Source organism: Acinonyx jubatus, chromosome B1 (genome assembly GCF_027475565.1).
Source record: "Acinonyx jubatus isolate Ajub_Pintada_27869175 chromosome B1, VMU_Ajub_asm_v1.0, whole genome shotgun sequence".
Classification (NCBI taxonomy): Eukaryota; Metazoa; Chordata; class Mammalia; order Carnivora; family Felidae; genus Acinonyx; species Acinonyx jubatus.
The window spans coordinates 167546959-167566608 of record NC_069382.1 but is presented as its reverse complement, the minus strand read 5'-3'; the positions used below and the strand labels follow the sequence as shown (position 1 = coordinate 167566608).

The window sequence follows — 19650 nt, the reverse complement described above, 5'->3', positions numbered from 1 at the left end:
CTAATAGAGAAAAATGATATATGAAACCAATATTGAACAAGTGAGTTATAAATATTATCAAATGTATAATATATTCGGGCAAAAGGAATCTCTTAACTCTCCTCCTTCATGCCAAACCTGTGGCCTGGCCCACGCTAGCTACCATGCTTCAGCTTGAGGAATCAAGGCATCCAGAAACACAGTGCTAAAATAACTTCTGCTCACTGGTATTGCAAGTTAACAATTCTGGCACGGAAAACTAAAATGAGGGATACTTACAAAAGCAATTAGTGAACAACTAAGAACTAATAAATTAAGAAGTCCTCATTTGTTAATTATAGTATTAGCTATGACAACATCTATAAATGCTAAACATTGAAAGCCTGTTCGAGAGGGAACAGGACAAGTGTTATTTTCAGATACTGGGTCTACAATTCTATTTCTGTAAGTCAAAACAGACCCTGTCACAAGTGTGCCACGCATAATATTACATTAATCTGTACCTTCATTTGAAAACTCAGTCCCAAAAATCATCTCAAAAGGAATACAGAAAAGTTATATATATATATGTATGGTATGATCCCAATTTTATTCTACAAACTGAGTATGTATATTTTAAAGACACCAAAGTATGAAAAAAGAGCTATTTCTGGGTCATGGAATTAGAAGCCATTTGTCTTTCCTTGGTGTTTTCCAAATTTTCTACAACTTATATGGATTACTTGTAGAATTAGAATACTTTTAAAGAAGATTTTTATTAAACAGTATGAGAATCCAAATCAGGAATTGGATGTCTATCCTTCATCAGCCCGATCTGTGGGTTTCCTCTATATCTCATCAATAAGAGCTAATAAATTAAGAAGTCTTCATTTATCTGAACTCAACAATTCTTAATTTAGAAGTTCCAAACCCAAATGTCCAATAACACTGTCAGAACTGATTAACACTACTTTTCTAGAAATAAAAAGTTTGTGTTTGTTTTCTGCAAACTTACCACAAGGAGACAAGAAGACCATAGTTATTTCCCTCCTTTAGTTAATTCATCCAATCATCTCTGTCACTGTCATGTCATCTAATTTTTGCTTAATTAAAAAGAGTGCCTCCGGGTGTTACATACAATCTCACAGGAGCCCGGCCCTAGTGAGCACTTGACACCCTCCATTTTTGACACTCTTAGCATCCCAGAACACACAAAACACAGTGGTGGAATCTTAACACTGGAGGAGTTGGTAATCCATCATTCCAAGAACCCCCAAACTCCCTGAGGTTACAAATGAAGACAGTGAGATGCCCAGAGAGTTCAAATATCTTTACCGAGGCCACACAGCAGGGATGAGAGGATCAGGGATCAAAGTCCAGATCACCTCTCTCCACTCTGACCAGCACTCTTTCCACCACTACAACGTCTCAGCACACACTCCTCCAAATGCAAGTTTGTATGAAACACACGCACATGTTAAATTCATACCAGCAAAGCCAGGAGAATAAGACAGACATTTGTTCCACCAAAAATGAAATGCATGCAGGAAAAAAAAAAAAAAAAAGGACTCAACTGCAGGCTAAAAAAGACGTGGTGGCTCTGCCCAGAACACGTTCAAGCAGAGGAACAATGGCTGCAGTGTGCTCGGGCGGCAGGTGTCCAGAACAGAAACTGCCTATCACACCGAAAGCTTTCTGGTCCTAGCATTTGCCCTGTTGACAACAGCACATACCCAGCAATCAAAGCAGGACAAAGGGTTTTCAACAAGCTAAAACTACACTTGCAATGAGCCACCTGCAAGAGAGAAGAAAGATGCATGCTCACCCCAGTAGCTGCAAACAAGTGATTTATGGCATCAGGTCCTGGCCTCTTCCTGCCAAAATGACCCAACTCTTAGGGGAGAGGCATTAGTGGTTTCAAAAATTAACAACAGTCCCCGAGAACTAACGTAAAATAAAATGAAATAATCCGAATACTTCCTATCTTATGTCTGATACAACCTCAGAGAGCGAGCAAGATTTTTCTCTTTGCTTCTAAGTTATTTATTTGAAATACTGCTCACCTCCACTTCTTTCTTAGCATCCACCTACAGTGTCCCTGCCACACCAATCAGAAACCCAAGATTTGCACAAAATGTGAATAGCCTGAAAAGCAAGGGGAGAGAAGAGGACAGATGGCAATGACAAACTCAGAAACGCTCCCTGAAAAGCCTTTATTGAGCTCACTGCTCGTCAGCCTGTCCTACTGTGCAGCAGGACAACAAAGCCATGGGCTGTGAAGCTGCTAATAAAAAAAAAAAAAAAAAAAAAAAAAAGCCGCATCGAGGGATGATGTGATCTCGCTTTGTAAGAGCCAGCACAAACACAATAGCTTGTCCCGCCTCATTTGAGAAGCCAGGCACCGATTAAAAAAGAAAATGCATTTTTTTCCACCCAAAACTGCTCCTCAAGTCCCTGCCATATATTTTCATGGCTGGATCCTGGAGGAAACACAACATTGGCAGTTTATTTATTCCCCCTTGATGCCTCTGTTCTAATACTAAAGGTCAATGTCCACAGCGGGCAAAGGGAACTGGATTCTTGTTGCCATTTCACAATGAAATCAAAGCTCTGTGGTATTGTTCAAGTAACTCTTTAAAGTTATTTGTAAGGCGATGATGGTAAGTTCAAATTTATCCGGCTAGGAGAACGAACTCTGACCTACTGATCAAACTGGATGAAATCTTGCTGGAGCCATCAAGTTATCTTTCTTAATAGAGATGAAACAGAAATTAGATCAGACTCACAGATTTTAAAAGGCTTTCTTGGAACCGTGGCTGGGTGTTGTGTGGTCTTTACTTCAGTGATGCCTTTGGCGAAACGTGCACCCAGATGCTTGCCACCATTTGAGAATCTTAGATGTTTGGCCGGCATTTTATTTTTCCTATTCTAATATCACAGGGAAGGGTTCTCCTTCTCGAGCCTGAGTCCAGAAATACCAGCCAAGCCAATTCAACACTTCAGAAAGTTCTATATCAAAATGGCCAGGAAGACCAGGCTAAAATACACTGGAGAACATGCCTTTCACCACTTTGGAAATCTGATTTTCAAAAACATATTTACAGTATTGATAAATTTACATCTTAAAATGTTTGGAAGGAAAAAGTATAGTCTTAAAATTGTTTTATTTTTTATTTGTTTCAAAAAGGACGTATCATAGGTACCCATCACAGGCAACTTAAAAGGATTTATTTATGAATCACCCAAACTGGCATCCAACAAAGACTCTAGCTGATGAAGAAGACATGACACAATTTGGAAAAGGTTTCATTTCATATGGTAACTTCCCATCTCTGGCTCTCAAGTAGAGGTTTCAACCGGAGGAGGCAGGGAGGGGGAATTTATGTTCACTAATGTTTTTTGTTTGTTTGCTTTTAAATAATAGACTGATTTATTAAAACTCATCATTCAGTTTAAATTAAACTGTTCCTGTTCTGGGTGGCAACTTAAAACCAAAAACAAAGTAAAGTTTATCTCACCCATGCTAAACTCATTTTATTCCTGATTTTAGTGCTTTTCTTACAAAAAAATTAACTATATTTTATTTTTTTTAGAATATCAGTTATTTCTTTATTTTTTAAATATGACTTATTGTCAAGTTAGCTAACATACAGTATATACAATGTGCTCTTGGCTTTGGGAGTAGATTCCCATGATTCATCGCTTACATACAACACCCAGAGCTTACTAATATTTTAAAGGCTGTTCTGGAAAGAACAAGGATGAAGACACAGGCAAATTTAGAGCTTGCAGTCCTAGAATGACCTGAGACTTTCTGGGATAACTAATGTATGCTCTTTAACCTTTGTTACATCATTTGTAAAACTGGTGTGATACCATCAGCCAACTTCATGGGACTGCCAACCAATAAAACCAAATATGAACACATTATGGAAACTTTAGCTCTATATGTTCATTCAACAAATATTTACTAAGAAACTGCAATGCTGCCAGATAAGGCACTGAGGACACAACCATGAACAGACCCAGTCCCTTCCTGCAAGGACGTAGGTTGAGGAATGCAGTGTGATTTGCGTGAGGCACAGGGAGCTATGGGAACACGCAGGCAGCCTCCAATCCAGATACCAGACCAATATCAGGTATTGTTACCTTTAAGAGTCCTTGAGGAAGTTTCTCAGTGAAAAGTGGTAGATGTGGCTTTTAGTTTGGTTGTCTAATTGTCAGCTCATTCATTTATATATTCTTCTCCAACACTACGTGCCAGGCACTATTCTAAGTGCCGGGGACCATAATTTCCGCCCTGATAAAGCTGACGTTTTAGTCATTTCTCATCCATATGAAATGCATGATATATGAACTAGACAGAGTAAGCAGCAAGGCTGCAATATGGTGATTCTTCTAACCAAACTACCTACACACAAAAGTTAAAAGGAATATTCTAACTGATCCAATTAGAATAAATTTTACTTCTTTTTTAAAAATTTTTTAAGTTTATTTTGAGAGAGAGAGTATGCATACAAGCAGGGGAGGGACAGAGAGGGAGTGGGGGGGGGAGAGAGAGAGAGGGAGGGAGGGACAGAGAGAGAAACAGAGAGAGAGAGAGAGAGAGAGAGAGAGAGAGAGAGAGAGAGAGAGAGAATCTCAAGCAGGTTCCACACTGTCTGCGCAGAGCCCAAAGCGGGGCTCAATCCGACAAACTGTGAGATCATGACCTGAGTCGAAATCAAGAGGCAGATGTTTAACTGACTGAGCCACCTAGGGGCCCCTAAAAATTTTACTTCTTAATCTCCAGACCACATTTTACAATATACCAGATAACTACTGCAAGCATATGAACCACACTCTTAGGATTGTGGGACTACACTTTGTGTGTTGGCATGGAGTAGAGCACTCTCTCCACACTGGCCCCCTGCCCCCTACCAAGGAAAAAGAACACACGCTGGAATCCAGCCAATAACAACCCCAGTGTTAACAAGGGGAATATCAGTTATTTTAGAAGCATTTCCTGGAGCACTCATATTTTAAAGAATTTTTAAAAAAGCTGAATTGTTTATTTTAGAAACTAAACTGAAGTTCCATTTTAACATGCCAAATGTCTGCCTTAGAAAAGTTTCTTTTTTAAATCTGTTTTATTACAAAAATAAATAAAAAGGGCCTGAGAACTAGGCTGTCCAGGACACTGTCAACACAACTGTCTAAAAATTCAGCATGGGATGGAGGAGAAGGGGGTGAGAAAAGAGGAAGAAAGACAAAAGAAGGTATGGAGTAAAGAGCCACACAGTGACCAGGATTAATAACCTGAAAGCTCACATACTCAGCAAACACTAAGAGCCAATGTTCAAAACATTGTAGAGCAAGGAAAAAAGTATCCGAGGAAAAGTGACCAAAATGATATTCAACTCCACAGAAGACTTCCTAACCCTGGAGTTCCTACAAAGAAATACAAAGTCCAAAGCCCAGTTACTAGAACACACATACCAGGTCTGGGGTAGGGTCCGGGAAGTCTTCATTTTTTAACTATCTCGCCATGATGCTTTGATGCATAGCCATGATTGGGAACCACTGGGTTTTACTAGATTTTCTTACAGAAGAAAGTACCGAAATATTTTTTTCATGATAATGGGAAACTTTTTGCTAAGTGCTTTCCATTAATCCTCACGTCCATCCTGAAGTAATAACTATTATTACGCCTATTTTTAAATGGGCAATTTGAGTCATAAAGAAGTCCAGTCACTTGACGGATGTTACCTAGCTTTTAAATCAAAGACCCAGGATTTTTTTACCCAAGTCTTATCTGCCCCATATTTTCTTAGCACCTGGTTAACTGGAGCAAGCTAAGTCTCTTTTCCACTCTGTAGTCTAAGGATGTCTGTCATATGATTACCTAATTTGCAATACAACACAGGTATTAGTTTTGCACACAGAACTTAAATCTCAAAATTTAGTAACAAATTCTGTATGAAGATTATGTTCTGAAAATCATGTATAAAGTAGTCTATTTAGAGCATTGGGAAGTATCTGGTCAGGTCTGCAGTTACTTTAGTTACCTTCCGATCCGACCAAAGGTTAGTAAAAGGTGTGCTTCTGATCTTAGAAAATGGATGCTCCTTCAACAACACGAGACCTTTACCTAGAAAGAAGCTGGACGCAGTGAAGTCCGGCTCATTAGGAATTACTGCCAAGGGCTTCACACGTTTTCACAATTTCAGGCTTTTGTTAGTGTTACTCCATCCGCCCAGACTGCCCAGCCATACCACTCAGATGTGCCAAGTGTTTGTCCTTTGAAGCCCCGCCCAGATACTACCTCCTTCATGAAGTCTTCTCAGATGCCCTGGCAGAAATAATTATGGATGCCTTTGTAATTTCCAATGCTTCCCTTATCACATATAGCAGGCTGACACTTGCCTCAGGAATGCATAGGCCTTATCCTGGCAGAGTCTACACAACATCTCACCTCCTCACCCTTTAGTCTCAGGTTGCCCAAAGTCTTCCTGGTTCTTCCCCACCTCTGAAGTCTCTTTCTCAGGCTCCTTCGTAGGCTCCTTTCTACATGACCACTAGAATACCCATCGTGTTCATCAAGGCTTCATCCTGACTCTCCTCATACTTCATATAAATCTTTTGGTGACTTCAACCACATTCCCAGGCCCGACTACAGGGTATCCTGATAACTCCCACACACCCATGCAGTACATCACCCATTCACTCACCAGACATTCACTGAGACCTACTCTATGCGCCAAATACGCACCATGCTTTGTCTCCAGGCCAGATCTATGTCCATCTATGTCCAACCTACTTGGATCACAACTCCTGGATGTCCATGCCATTAATGCTCTAACCCCTAATGGCATCCATCCCAAGAGAAACATTTCTTCACATTTTCACACAGGTGATATTGAGACGTGTCTTATAAAAATGGCAGCTTAAAAAATTTTTGGCAACAGGGGTGCCTGGCAGCTTAGTCAGCAGAGCACGCAACTCTTGATCTCAGGGCTGTAAGTTTGAGCCCCAAGCTGGATACAGAGATTACTTAAAAATAAAATCTTAGGGGCACCTGGGTGACTCAGTCAGTTAAGCACCCGATTTTGGCTCAGGTCATGATCTCACGGTTCACGGGTTCAAGCTCCATGCTGGGCTCTGTGCTGACAGCTCAGAGCCTGGAATCTGCTTCAGATTCTATCTCTCTCTCTTTCTCTCTACTCACACACACTCTCTCTCTCTCTCAGAAATAAAATAAACATTAAAAACTTTTTAAAAAATAAGATAGAATCTTTAAAAAAATTGGCAATGTGTTTCCTAAAATTTTTTACATGTACTATATAATGGTGACTCTTAAAACAATGGCATCTTAAAATGAATTGTAGAAATTATCTTAATGTATTTCCCTTCCATTGTTCTACAACAGTGCTGTTCACCAGAACTTTCTTCAATGACAGAAATGTTCCATATCTGTGTTATTCAATACAGTAGCCACTAACCACATGTGCCTTGAAATGTGGCTAGTATGACTGAAGAAAATTTTTAATTTTTAAATTAAAAATATTTAAATTAGGGGCGCCTGAGTGGCTCAGATGGTAGAGCATCCAACTCTTGATTTCATGGTCATAAGTTCAAGCCCCACGCTGGGTGTGGAACTACTTAAAAGATAAATTTTAAATTAAAAAACTTTTAATTTTATTTAATTTTAATGACATTTACCTATATGTTTATCAATTTCTTTACCATTCCTTTTTGCATCTCAGCCCTTCCTCCTAAAATCACGTTCTTCTTCCTGAAGTATATCCATTAAGAAGTATCTTAATAAAAGTCTGTCGTGGCAAGTTTTAGATTTTTGGAAAGCAGGGATACCTGAGTAGCTCAGTCGGTTAAGTGTCCAACTTTGGCTCAGGTCATGATCTCACAGTTGGTGAATTCAAGCCCCGCATCGGGCTCGGAGCCTGGATCCTGCTTCAGATTCTGTGTCTCCCTCTCTCTGCACCTCCCTCCCTCCCTCCTCCTCTCCCCCGATCTCTCTCTCAAAAATAAAATAAAACATTAAAAACAATTTAGATTTTTGGAAAGCACATTTTGCCTTCTTCCTGAATGACAGTTCTGCTGGTATACAATCAAACAGGATTTTTCTTTTAGTATTTTGTAGGTATTTTTCCATTCCCCATTATTGCTGTTGAGAAGTCAGCTGTCAGCTCATTATTCCCTTGATGAACAATTACCCTTTTCTTCTGGTATGTTCTTAAGATCATCTTTATTTTGGTGTACTGAAGTGTTCCTATATGTAGACATGGATTTCTTTTTATTAGTTTATATTGTGCTCCCCTCATCTGTCCATAAATTACTTGAATTTAAGGAACACTGGTCATTTATGTCCTTCATAAACTCTAAAAATTATATACTAGCTCTTCAAATATAATGTCCCTCCATTTGTTATTATCTTTCTGGGGCTCTGAACAGATCTCATTATATCTTTCTACCTTTCAACTACACTTTCGTGTTTTTCTTCTCATTTCTGTGTTACATTCCGATTCTTTCAAATCTTCTTTTCTAGTTCATTAATTACCCGTTCAGCTATTTCTAATTATTGAATTATTTTAAGTTACAACTTTTTCTTTAGGTGCTGTTTTTGTTTGTATTTTTCAAAGTCAGCCTAGTCAATTTTTTTTCAGCAACAACACAAACACCTAGATTCATGTTGCCCTTGTACCCACTCTTCACCCCCGCACCCATTTTATTGAGATATAATTGACACATAACACCATATCTGTTTAAGGTGCTTAAGATCTACCATTTGTATATGTTGCAAAATAATTACTACAATGAGTTTAATTAACATCAGTTACCTCACATAGTTATCAATTTTTTTTCTTCTGATGAGAACTTTTAAGACCTACTCTCTTAGTAACTTTCAAATATAAAATACAGTATTGTTAACTGTAGTCACTATGCTGCATATTATATCCCTGAACTTGTAACTAAAAGTTTGTACCTGGACCACTTTCACCATTTCTCCCACTCCTCTCCTCAAGCAACCACCAACCTGTTCTCTGTTTCTAGGAGTTTGGGTTTTTTTTTTAATTCCACATATAAGTGAGATCATACAGCATTTGTCTTTCTCTTACTTTTTCCCTTAACATAAAGCCCTCAAGGCCCATCCAAGTTGTCACAAATGGCAAGCTTTCCTTCTTTTTATGGCTACATAATATGCCTGATCAATTTTTATCTCGCGCTCTCTGTACTGATTTGTAACTATTTTATTTCTTAAGGCATTTCAAACATAGTTATTTTATATTCTGCATCAGATCATTTTCATACCTGAAGTGCTCAGGATTCTAAATTTATTGTTTTTTGTTTCTGGTGACTCTCACTCTTGGTGGTTTGTTTTCTAGAAGAATTAGAGATCTTTTTTTCTGAATTGATATTTGGTTGATCTTAGGAGAACCATAAGGTCCAAAGAAGGGAATGCCTTCCTCCAGAAAGGACTTGCATTTGCTTCCCCCAAAAGCCAACGGGCGCTACCTACCTGGGCCACCTTGGGTTTTTTTATAGGTCCTAGCAAAAGGCAGGCTCGTCCAACTTGCCACTGACCCAAGGCTCAGTCTCCAAACACAGTGGGGATATCATCATTTGCCCCTGTGGCAATCTATCTTTTGTGTTTGTTTATCTACAAAGCTCTCAGCTTTGGTTTAATTTACCCTTAGATGGTTGATCTAATTGAGGTAGGAGATTTTGGAGATGTTTTAGCTCCTGTGATCCCAGAAGTACATTAAAAAATGTCTTATCCAGATTACAGTGGGGAAGCATGTCAGAGTATCCAATCCACTATACTGCTGGAAACCTAAGTCCCCTACTAATCATCTTCCCTCAAAACCTACTTTTCCTCCTTTGTTCTACATTTTGCTCAATGGCACCATTCAAACTCATCCAAATCAGAAACCCAATATAGCAGGTACCAATGGCCCCTCTCCTCCCTCCACCTATCCCATGGGCAACAAGGTACCAAATCCCACCTTCTTGCGTGATCAAAAGTGAGTTTGCTTTCATGTTTTTGATTGGCATGGCATCCGGTAGTATAATTTTAATCATCAAGGACAAGTAAGAAAAATAAATAAAACTAAATTAAACAACCAAATCATGCATTCCTGCCAAAAGAAGGTGCTTTTGAAGTTTTGAATACAGGGAGGTGGAAGGAGAACTGAGTTATACACAGATCTCAAAAGAACTAAAACTTTGGTGTTAGAACCATAATCCCATTTCCAAAGAGAGGTTTAATTTTAATCAAACAACATTATCTGTCATGACACATTAATGTTAATTTGAAGTTTATTGGTTTTGTGGCTTTGCTGAATTTACTCTATAAATCTGTCATTGTTTAATAGTTATATAAGAGCTGAAGCATAAGGAGTTTACACCTAGTTTTAAGTTTGAGCATATTTAATCTACTTCATAATAAAAATATTCATGTTAGTACTGGGGATTTGTGAGAAATTTTTTCCTTTAAATAAAGAGGCCCATAAGTTATTGAGATTTAAGGAACACTGGTCTTTAACACTGGTCTTTATATACTTTGCGATACTTTTTTATATACTTTATATACTTCGATATCCATCCTTCTCTCCATAACTCAACAGACAGAAATGGAATACAACAGCACAAGCAAGAAATCATTTACTAAACTCCAATTTCTCCTCAATTCTCCAGTTGTTTGAATTAGCTTAGGACGGATGAATCTCTTAAAGCAGGATGCTTTGTTTCTTTCCTCGAATAGTGGCAGTTTCTAATATGTAAGACGTATGCTCTCCCCAGATCCTACCATCACCCACTTCTACCAAAATCTATAAAATGGCACAAACGTACCTGGCAACAGTACAGCAAATGAAATGTGTCAAACAAAGGGCAGTCCTTGCCTTAAGGAAGTCCATTTCCTGGTTGGGCTTCAGTAACCGGGAATCTGGGTGAGTACTGCACTATTGTTCTGAATGAGTACAAGAAACTCCCAATCATTTCTTTTTAACTTCAATATTCTTATTCTTTATGGACTGATGGACTGTATTTCCTTCAGCCATCATGTATTTCATTTTAAAAGTCCCTCCTACCGATACAAAACTTTCCCTCTCCAGCATACTGGCCTATCTGTCAACATCTTCTATTTCTCTTTCCACAAGGTCCGACTCAATCAGAACCAGAAGGGAAGTCACCACATACCCATGCCATCTGCTACTGGACAGAATGTTGAAAGGGCTTACCTAGAGTCACACAGCTGATGGGCACAGATCAGAACCTGTTTCTATCCAGTTTTGCCACCAACCACAACTCTGACTCCCCTGACTCATTTTAAAACATTAGTAGCTTGGGATGCCTGAGTGGCTCAGTCAGTTGAGCGTCCGACTTCAGCGCAGGTCATGATCTCACAGGTGACAAATTCAAGCCCCCCATCAGGCTCTGTGCGCACAGCTCAGAGCCTGGAGCCCGCTTCAGATTCTGTGTCTCTCTCTGTCTCTCCCCCTCCCCCCGTTCATGCTCTCTGTCTCAAAAACAAAAATAAACATTAAAAAAATAAATAAATTAAATATTAGTCGCTTGAACTAGGACTTCAAATTAATGAAGTCTTTAAACTTCTTTCATTTTTAAAAAGTCAAAGAATTGGGTAGTTTGCTAATAATAATTTGAGGATACCCACAGTGGACGAAAGAACAACTTGAGTTTCAGTAAAAATCTAAAGAAAAGTTTCTCAAATTCTAAAACCTAATTCCAGCATTCTTTTTGGAAGCGTTTTTTTATCGTTTTCATTTTTGTTTTTTAATCAGAGTACATTAACTCAGGGGGAAAATGAGATTACCTCTTTATTCAAAGAGAAAGAGAGAACATTCTACCGCTAGCATAAAAATAACATGCATGTAACTCTTAATTCAGCAGTTCTCACATTCAGATCTGGGGTGGGACACAAGAATATGCATTTTATTTTAATTGGATTATAGCTGACACACAATTTTACATTAGTTTCATGTATACAGCACAGTGATTCCACAACTCTATACCTGAGGCTATGCTCACAAGTGTAGCTATCACCCATCACCATACAACACTATTACAATATCCCTACGCTGTACCTTTTATCCCTGTGACTTATTCATTCCATAACTGGAAGCCTGTATCTCCCAACCCCCCTCACCCATTTAGCCCATTCCCTTCATTCCCCTTCCCTCTGGCAACCTTCAATTTGTTCTTTGTATTTATGGGTCTGTTTCTGCTGTTTGTTTGTTTTGATTTTTAGATTCCACATAGAAGTGAAATCATATGGTATTTGTCTTTCTCTGACTTATTACACTTGGCAGAATACCTTCTAGGTCCATCCCTGTTGTCGCAGAAATATACATTTTTAACAAGCACAAGTGATTATAATGCTGATGGTCTGAAGGCCACTTGATAGGAAGCACGGATCTATACAATTTCTTTAAATTAATTTTGGTATTTCTTCCTAATCAAGAACGTAAGGCCAAGAAAAGGAGGAGGAGAAAGGAGAGGAATAACAGAGAACCCAAATGAAAAAAAAAAAAGACAGATATGATGTTACCCTTCAAGTACATGGAAAAATGGCTTTCATGGAATGACAGTCCTAAACTCCGACCTAAATTATTCTGAGAGCTGCTGCAAAGAATTTTTAAAACCAACTCAGAGCTGAAATGGCACTAGCACCCAAGGAACAGGTGAAATCAAAGACTAGTACAGAGTTTGGCAGATTTCAAGCCCTCAAGAAATATTTGTTTAATTAAGAAGCAACCCTGACTCTAGCTGGAAATCTATTTAACCGCAGAAGTGAAATCATAATTAATATGATCCTCTGTGTCTGTTTCCTCGGGGCATCTATAATGTCTGAATTGAAAATGGAACAGTAAGTATTATAATAACAACATTTGTTGGAAAGCTCATCCTAATTTTTGTGGTTCATGAATTGGTGGATATGCCTTTATTAATTCTTTTCAGACTTTTTCAAAGAAATCTGAACTTTTAAAATTACATACATTATCCACCTTAAACCAAATGATCCTGGCAAGCAAAACCTTCTACTGGAAAGGACAGTAGGGAAAAAAAGAAAAGGGGAGGAATAGGAGGTACAACTAATTTAAGGGAAAGAAATCAAGAGTAAATAAGTCAGGAATTAAATGTAGCCAGAAATACAAATTGCTACTTCAAGGTCCAGATATTATATCATGTTTAATAGGGTGGGAAGGCGAAGGACCCCAACAGACTTATTTAGAAGATGATCAGAGTTCCTGAGTATCCTGGGGGAGGGATCTCCCCATGCTCTGCAAATCTACCACCAGTCCAGCTCACTCACTCACTCACTCACTCACTCATTCATTCATTCATTCATTTCTTTTACTTCCTTCATTTCAGGACAGCAGTTAGCAGTGTTTATTTTATTCCTTACATCCAAAAGAAGATCTTCATGTTAAATCAGGAAAGAAGGCTTTTATTTACAAATTAATGCTACTGCAAAGCTGAGCACACAGTTTTCTTTCACAGAAGAGTGAAGTATTATAGGAAGTAATACTCACAGCTTTGGAGTCTGAGAGAAATGTGCTCAAATCCTGACTGCATCACTTATCTGTGTAACCATAAGACTCATAATTTAACTTTCTGAGTTGGTTTCTTGCTCCATAAAATGGGAACCAAGACATCCACCAGGATAAGGGACAAAGTGTCCTAAATGACCTAGCACAGTGCCCAGCACATAGCAAGTGGCCGTTCTAATTGTTATTTCACACCGGCTGCATTTGCCTGAGCGCCCCACAATGTTCTGTCTGGGCAGGTCAGTCTAAAGCAAGTATATCCCCCAGTCTATTTTACAGCCTGTTCCAGGCTGCAAAGAGCTCCCACATGAAGCCCTCCTCAAACGACTATTTAGCACCAGGCCTTTGGGAACTGTGTTCTGTTCTCTCCCGAATACAGATGAAATGAAAGTCATTCTCAGGCTCTCTCAAAGAGACATTCACCTTCAAAGAGCAACGAGTCTATCATTTTCGCTACAGTGAAGGAAGCCAAAGAAGTGACTCCCAAATTACCACCCTTAGAGCGAACCAATCCCACACACCTCGGTAATAAGTGGGAGAGCGGAAGGAGTAAATAGGAGAGGCGGGCTTGTAAATGTGCTCTACCCCTCCCCCTTATCACCTGCTTGCACACACATCCGCTCTGATGTAGGGGTCCTCTTCACATCTGGACCCAGCCAGGATACACCAAGAAACAATATAAAGTCAGCGGAGAAGAGGCTACCAGTTCTTACCAAATTTCCACAACCCTTGGCTAACAGCGGCATGTTCCAAAGCCCTCTTCCAAGGCAGTCCTATCTGCGATTAAGACAGATGGATAACATGAGGGACAAGGGCACTGACTCCTAAGCCAGGCTGTGTGGGTTCAATACCTGGCTCCGTCCCAGCTATTGTGTGTGACTTTGGATATGTCATGCCGAAGGGACACGTGATAGCACCTAACTCGCAGGGCTGCGGCAAGAAGTGCACGGGTTAATACATGTAAGTGCCTGGGTTAGCTATTATCGTCACTATGAAAGCATTACACCCAATTAACAAGGCCAAGTGTACAAGAGGACATGCTCCTCTCAGAAAAGAACTGCTGTATCCTCAGAAAGAGACACCCAACTGGAGTTCTTTAAATTGAATCATATTTTAGACACACTAGAAAGTCACTCTGGTTTGTCTAAAGCAGCGGCTCTAAGCCAGGGTAGCATCAGAAGAACCTGGAAAGCTTTTCCCAAAGGTACATGTCTGGGCAGTAGGTCTGGTCTGGAGCCCAGAATTGTATTCTGACAAAGCAATGTCACTCTAAGGCCCACCTGGAGGTGAGAAACACTGGTGGAAAGCAAGTCCCAACCCTACAAGACCAGCCTTTCTTGGCAGGGTGGGGGTAGTTAGGGATGTTTCAAGAGTACCACTGCCCACAAAAATGTCTCTAAAACCTGTTGGCTGCTGCCTGAAATTCCTTTAGCAGGAGGATCCTGATATGGGAAACAAAGGCAAAAGAAGAAATTAAATTTCCTTACTACTTACAGTCCAGTGGTAAGTCCTTGAGACAGGCAGAGTGACCTTCCCCTGGGAGCTCAGCTGCCTCGATGCGGACACTTTGCTAAGGGACAAAAGGCAATCTTAGCTTAACATTATCCCCCCCCCCCCCCCAGGATCCTGGGAGTCTACTTTCACACATAGAAATTCCTTTGGGAACTTCCATTATCTCTACCCCCCAAGATACAGGTTTGTAATCATCCTCCAAGCATATGGCCTCACTGATATACATCTAGAGGGTCTTATGACTGAAGTTTTACTAGACAGTACTTTATGATCTTTTCCTAACAATAGTTAGCCCCCTCAAGGTCCTCGAAACCTTGCTGCCAAAATTCCTTAGAGATGTATGCTATGCTATCCCTAACCCCCTCCCAACCTGAAGGTATACAATCAGTCACCCGTCACAACCCCAGCGCAGCTCTTTCTGCCCATGGGTCCTGTCCTGTGCTTTCATGAAACTACTTTTTTGCACCAAAGACGTCTGAAGAATTCTTTCTTGGCCGTTCGCTCCGAATCCCAACATTTCCACTTCAGTTCCCATTACACAAATCAGAAATATATTCTAAACTAGAAAAGGAACTCACATTGGCTAAGCATCTATATAGCATGTCAGGCCCTTTACGTGTATGACCTATTCTTCAAAATCGTCTCACGGCAGTTACTGTACCAAGGAGGAACCAGAGGAGCAGACGGCTTCTGGAGCAGGGCCAACACCCCACCCCAGGTGTGTCTGCCCACTGAACGACACCACCTCCGGGCCTATCACCTGCGCTCAGGAAGCCTGGACACAGTTCTAAGTCAAGGACAAACCCACCCCCGGTCTTTCTGGGTTGTACTGAACCGGGAATAAGTTGAATTTAAAGACGCAGGAAGGAGTCCTCCACTCACCCTTTGCCTCCTCTTCCAAGGAAAGATTTTAGGGCAAATCTCAAACACCGAGCCATAATGCCATATTTGTACAACTGAAATGTGTTAGCTTTTAAGTCTTTCTTTTTTCTTCACAGGCAAAAGGAAAGAAATAGATGAAAATGAAAGAAGAAAAACGAAAGAAAACGGAAATAGATAAAAAATGGGGGTAATTGTCCAATATACCTCAAAAAAGTTACTATGAATCCCAAATAAGATCACAATATCCACAGTTACATGAGCCAGAACTTACTGAACTTAATGCCAAGAACACATCATCTTCCAACAAACACTAGGGATTCCCATTTTTCAGATGAGAAAACGGAAGTAGGAAAAGGTTAAAAAAACTTGTCTGAAAACTTGGTTTGTGAATAGAAATTAAAACCCAGGACAAAATCTAGGCTTTCCAACTCTTATGCCTAGTACATTATTTGTCTATAAAATCACTACATAATCTGTCAAGTGTTATAAAAATATTACCTTCCCCCTTATTAGGAAAATCTCATGAGTCACAAAGTGCCTCAAAGCTGAAGAAAAAGCAAAGGGATGCAGATAATCTATACACTGGGATCTCATCCTTGGAAAAATAAGAGAACTTTATAAACCTATTTTCAGCTTAATGAATAGAAAATAAATAGAAGCATCAAAAGAAAATGAAGGCAATCAAGAAATAACATTAAGGAGAAAAACAATAGGCTTAAGGAGAAACAATGCTACTTACTGGGAAACATCAAGGATGAGAAACAGGGAAGTGATTCAGACAACTGTAAGACAAAGATCCAAGACCCAAGACAAGCTGGCTGTAAGGAAGGGAGGGTGGTCACAGGTGCTGCCGGCCTGGACCAGGAAGAGGGTTGAGGTCACCAAGCCACAGAAAGGAAATGACGGAGCCCCGCTGCCTAAGTGATTAGTCAGAATGTGAGGAACACCACGCTTCCTCCCATTTCCCCTCCCTACAAATGCTAGAGCATTACCAGACATTCCTTCTTAACAGAGGGGATACGTTTTTTAATACCAGATACAGGAGACAGAATTTTTCTCTCCACACTACATCCTAGTAAGCAATTAGGATGCCAAAGGAGACTTCAGGAAACTGAACACAGCCACAGAAATAACCAGCAGTCAGGAGATGGGATTCCAGATGTGGCCCCACCAATGCCCTGGCTATGCCACCACAGGCAAATGCCACAGCAACCAGACCATCAGCATCAGCATCCAAGTGAAGGGCTGACAGGACGATCTCTCGGAGGCAAATTCTGGTCCCTAACTCCCTTCTCAGATTACCTTGGTGCTGCTCTCACCAATGGTAAGGACTATGGTGAGCTCTCCAATGTGCTTCTAACCCAAAGAGAGGGAGGGGAGGAGGAAGAAACTGAAGATGACAATGGTGCTTAAGTCTCAACCAGCTTTTAAAAACTGTAAATACGGGGCGCCTGGGTGGCTCAGTCGGTTGGGCGGCCGACTTCGGCTCAGGTCATGATCTTGCGGTCCGTGAGTTCTAGCCCCGCAACGGGCTCTGTGCTGACAGCTCAGAGCCTGGAACCTGCTTTATACTCTGTGTCTCCCTCTCTCTGACCCCCCCTGTTCACGCTCTGTCTCTCCCTGTCTCGAAAATAAATAAACGTTAAAAAAAAAAATTTTTTTTAAAAGTAATAAAATAAAAATTGTAAATCCAAAACACAAACAAGACTAATGGACCTGAAAAAAATGATATCATTTATTGAGCCATTACTGTGTGTCACACATGTATTAGCTGATTTAAATGTCACCACAGCCCTCTAAGGAAGGTCGGTGACACAACTTGTAGTTAAACTGAGATTTGAACCCGGCCTCCAGAGCCTGATCTCCTAACCACTAGACACACAGAAATAACTCAGGGATAAGACGACCCAGCTAATTATATGACACCTCTGTTCTATGGCTGAAATCCTATCGACTCAAATTGACAGCCTGCATTACAGAATGCTTCCAGTTTCCCTGGGGAAAAGGAGGTGACCAGTCTGGAACTAGAATCTGACAAACAGCTTGAAGGAAACGAAGCCCTTCATGAACATGGCTCCTTGATTCTAGAATCTTTCTCCTTGAGAGCACGCCTCAACCCTCTTTCAAAAGTGCAGCATCGCAGGTAACCATTGACAAGGAAGATCCCATCCAGTGAACTCATTTACTCGAGTAATGTTTTGTGGAACCCAGAAATGTTAAAGGGGCAACTCCAGGTCATTCAGGTCATTAGAGGGCCAGGGCTAGAATCTGAGCCGCCCAGACCCCAGTTTCACTGGTTCAAATACTTTAAAACCAAAACCTATGTCTTAGCCCTTATTTTATTCTGTATCTTTTAGGAGAGAAACTTTCAAACACATAAAAATATAGAAAGTATCAACTATATTTCAATTAAAAAAGAAAATAGGGGCACCTGAGTGGCTGTCTGTTGCTTATTCAACTCTTGATTTCGGCTCAGGTCATGATCTCGAGATTCATAAGTTCGAGCCCTGCATCAGGCTCTGCACTCATGGTGTGGAGCCTGCTTGGGATTCTCTTTCCCTCTCTCTGCCCCTCTCTCTGTCTCCCCCCGCCCCACCAAAATAAATAAATAAATAAACTTAAAAATTAAAAAATAAAAAACTTAAAGTATCTACTATACATCAATAAATTTTTTTCAACTTAAAAGTAGAAAGAATTGGGGTGCCTGGGTGGCTCAGGTGAAGCATCCGACTTCGACTCAGGTCATGATCTCACAGTTCATGGGTTCGAGCCGTGTTAGGGTCTGTGCTAACAGCTCAGAGCCTGGAGCTTGCTTAGGATTCTGTGTCTCCCTCTTTCTCTGCCTCTCCTCCATTTGCACTCTGTCTCTCTATGTCTCTCAAAAATGAATAAACATTAAAAACAAAAACTTTTTTTTTAAAGAATGAATGAATCCCCACACAGCCATCTGCCAGCTTCAACAATTACCAATCAGAGCCAATCTTGTTTTCTCTCCATGCCCATTCCCTCAATCACCAGCCCCCAACACCAGGTTGTTTGGAGGTAAATCCCAGACATCACAGCCTTTCATCTGCAGATATTTCAGTATGTATCTCTTAAAAATAAGGACACTTTACAGCATAAACACACTAGTTTTATCACACCTATCGAAATTAATCATAATTTCTTAACATCAGTTATCCAATCAGTGCTCAAATTTCCCCAATTGTCTTGTGTTCTTTACAGTTTGCTTGAATCAAAATCCTTATAAAGTCTACACATTGCAACTGAGTTGATAAATTTCTTAGGTCTTCTACTCATCTCTGTCTCTCTGTCTTCCAATAATCTATTCACTGAAGAAACCAGGTCAATTGTCCTATAGGGTTTCCTATAGTCTGGATTTTTTTTTTAATTTTTTTAATGTTTATTTTTGAGAGATGGGGGGGGGGGGGGAGACACACAGAATCCAGAGCAAGTTCCAGGCTCTGAGCTGTCAGCACAGAGCCCGGGCAGGGCTCAAACTCACAAGCCCTGAGGTCATGACCTGAGTTGAAGTAGGATGTTTAACCAACTGAGCCACCCAGGCATCCCTCCCATAGTCTGGATTTTGCAGAGTTTTCTTTTGATCTCCCACAATGCTCTGCCCTGTACCTTACATAAAGGAAGTATGCAGAATTCACCCATGTGCATATTCTCCTTCTCTCCCCCTCTCTTTTGCTCCCTCCTACTTCTGTTTTAAAAGAATAAATTT

At 40.3% G+C, this 19650-nt stretch overlaps 1 protein-coding gene across 13 annotated transcripts in view; it reads right to left on the bottom strand.

Annotated features, from left to right (window-relative positions):
• APBB2 (amyloid beta precursor protein binding family B member 2) overlaps positions 1–19650 on the bottom strand; it is a 377264-nt gene that overhangs the window by 301986 nt on the left and 55628 nt on the right. Inside the window, exon 2 of one of the 13 annotated variants that reach the window (XM_053217425.1) lies at positions 15021–15096. The exons of the other annotated variants lie outside the window; for them this stretch is intronic. The gene's annotated coding sequence lies outside the window, so the exon portion shown is untranslated. The remainder of the gene's footprint in view (positions 1–15020; positions 15097–19650) is intronic. 13 annotated transcript variants of the gene reach the window in all.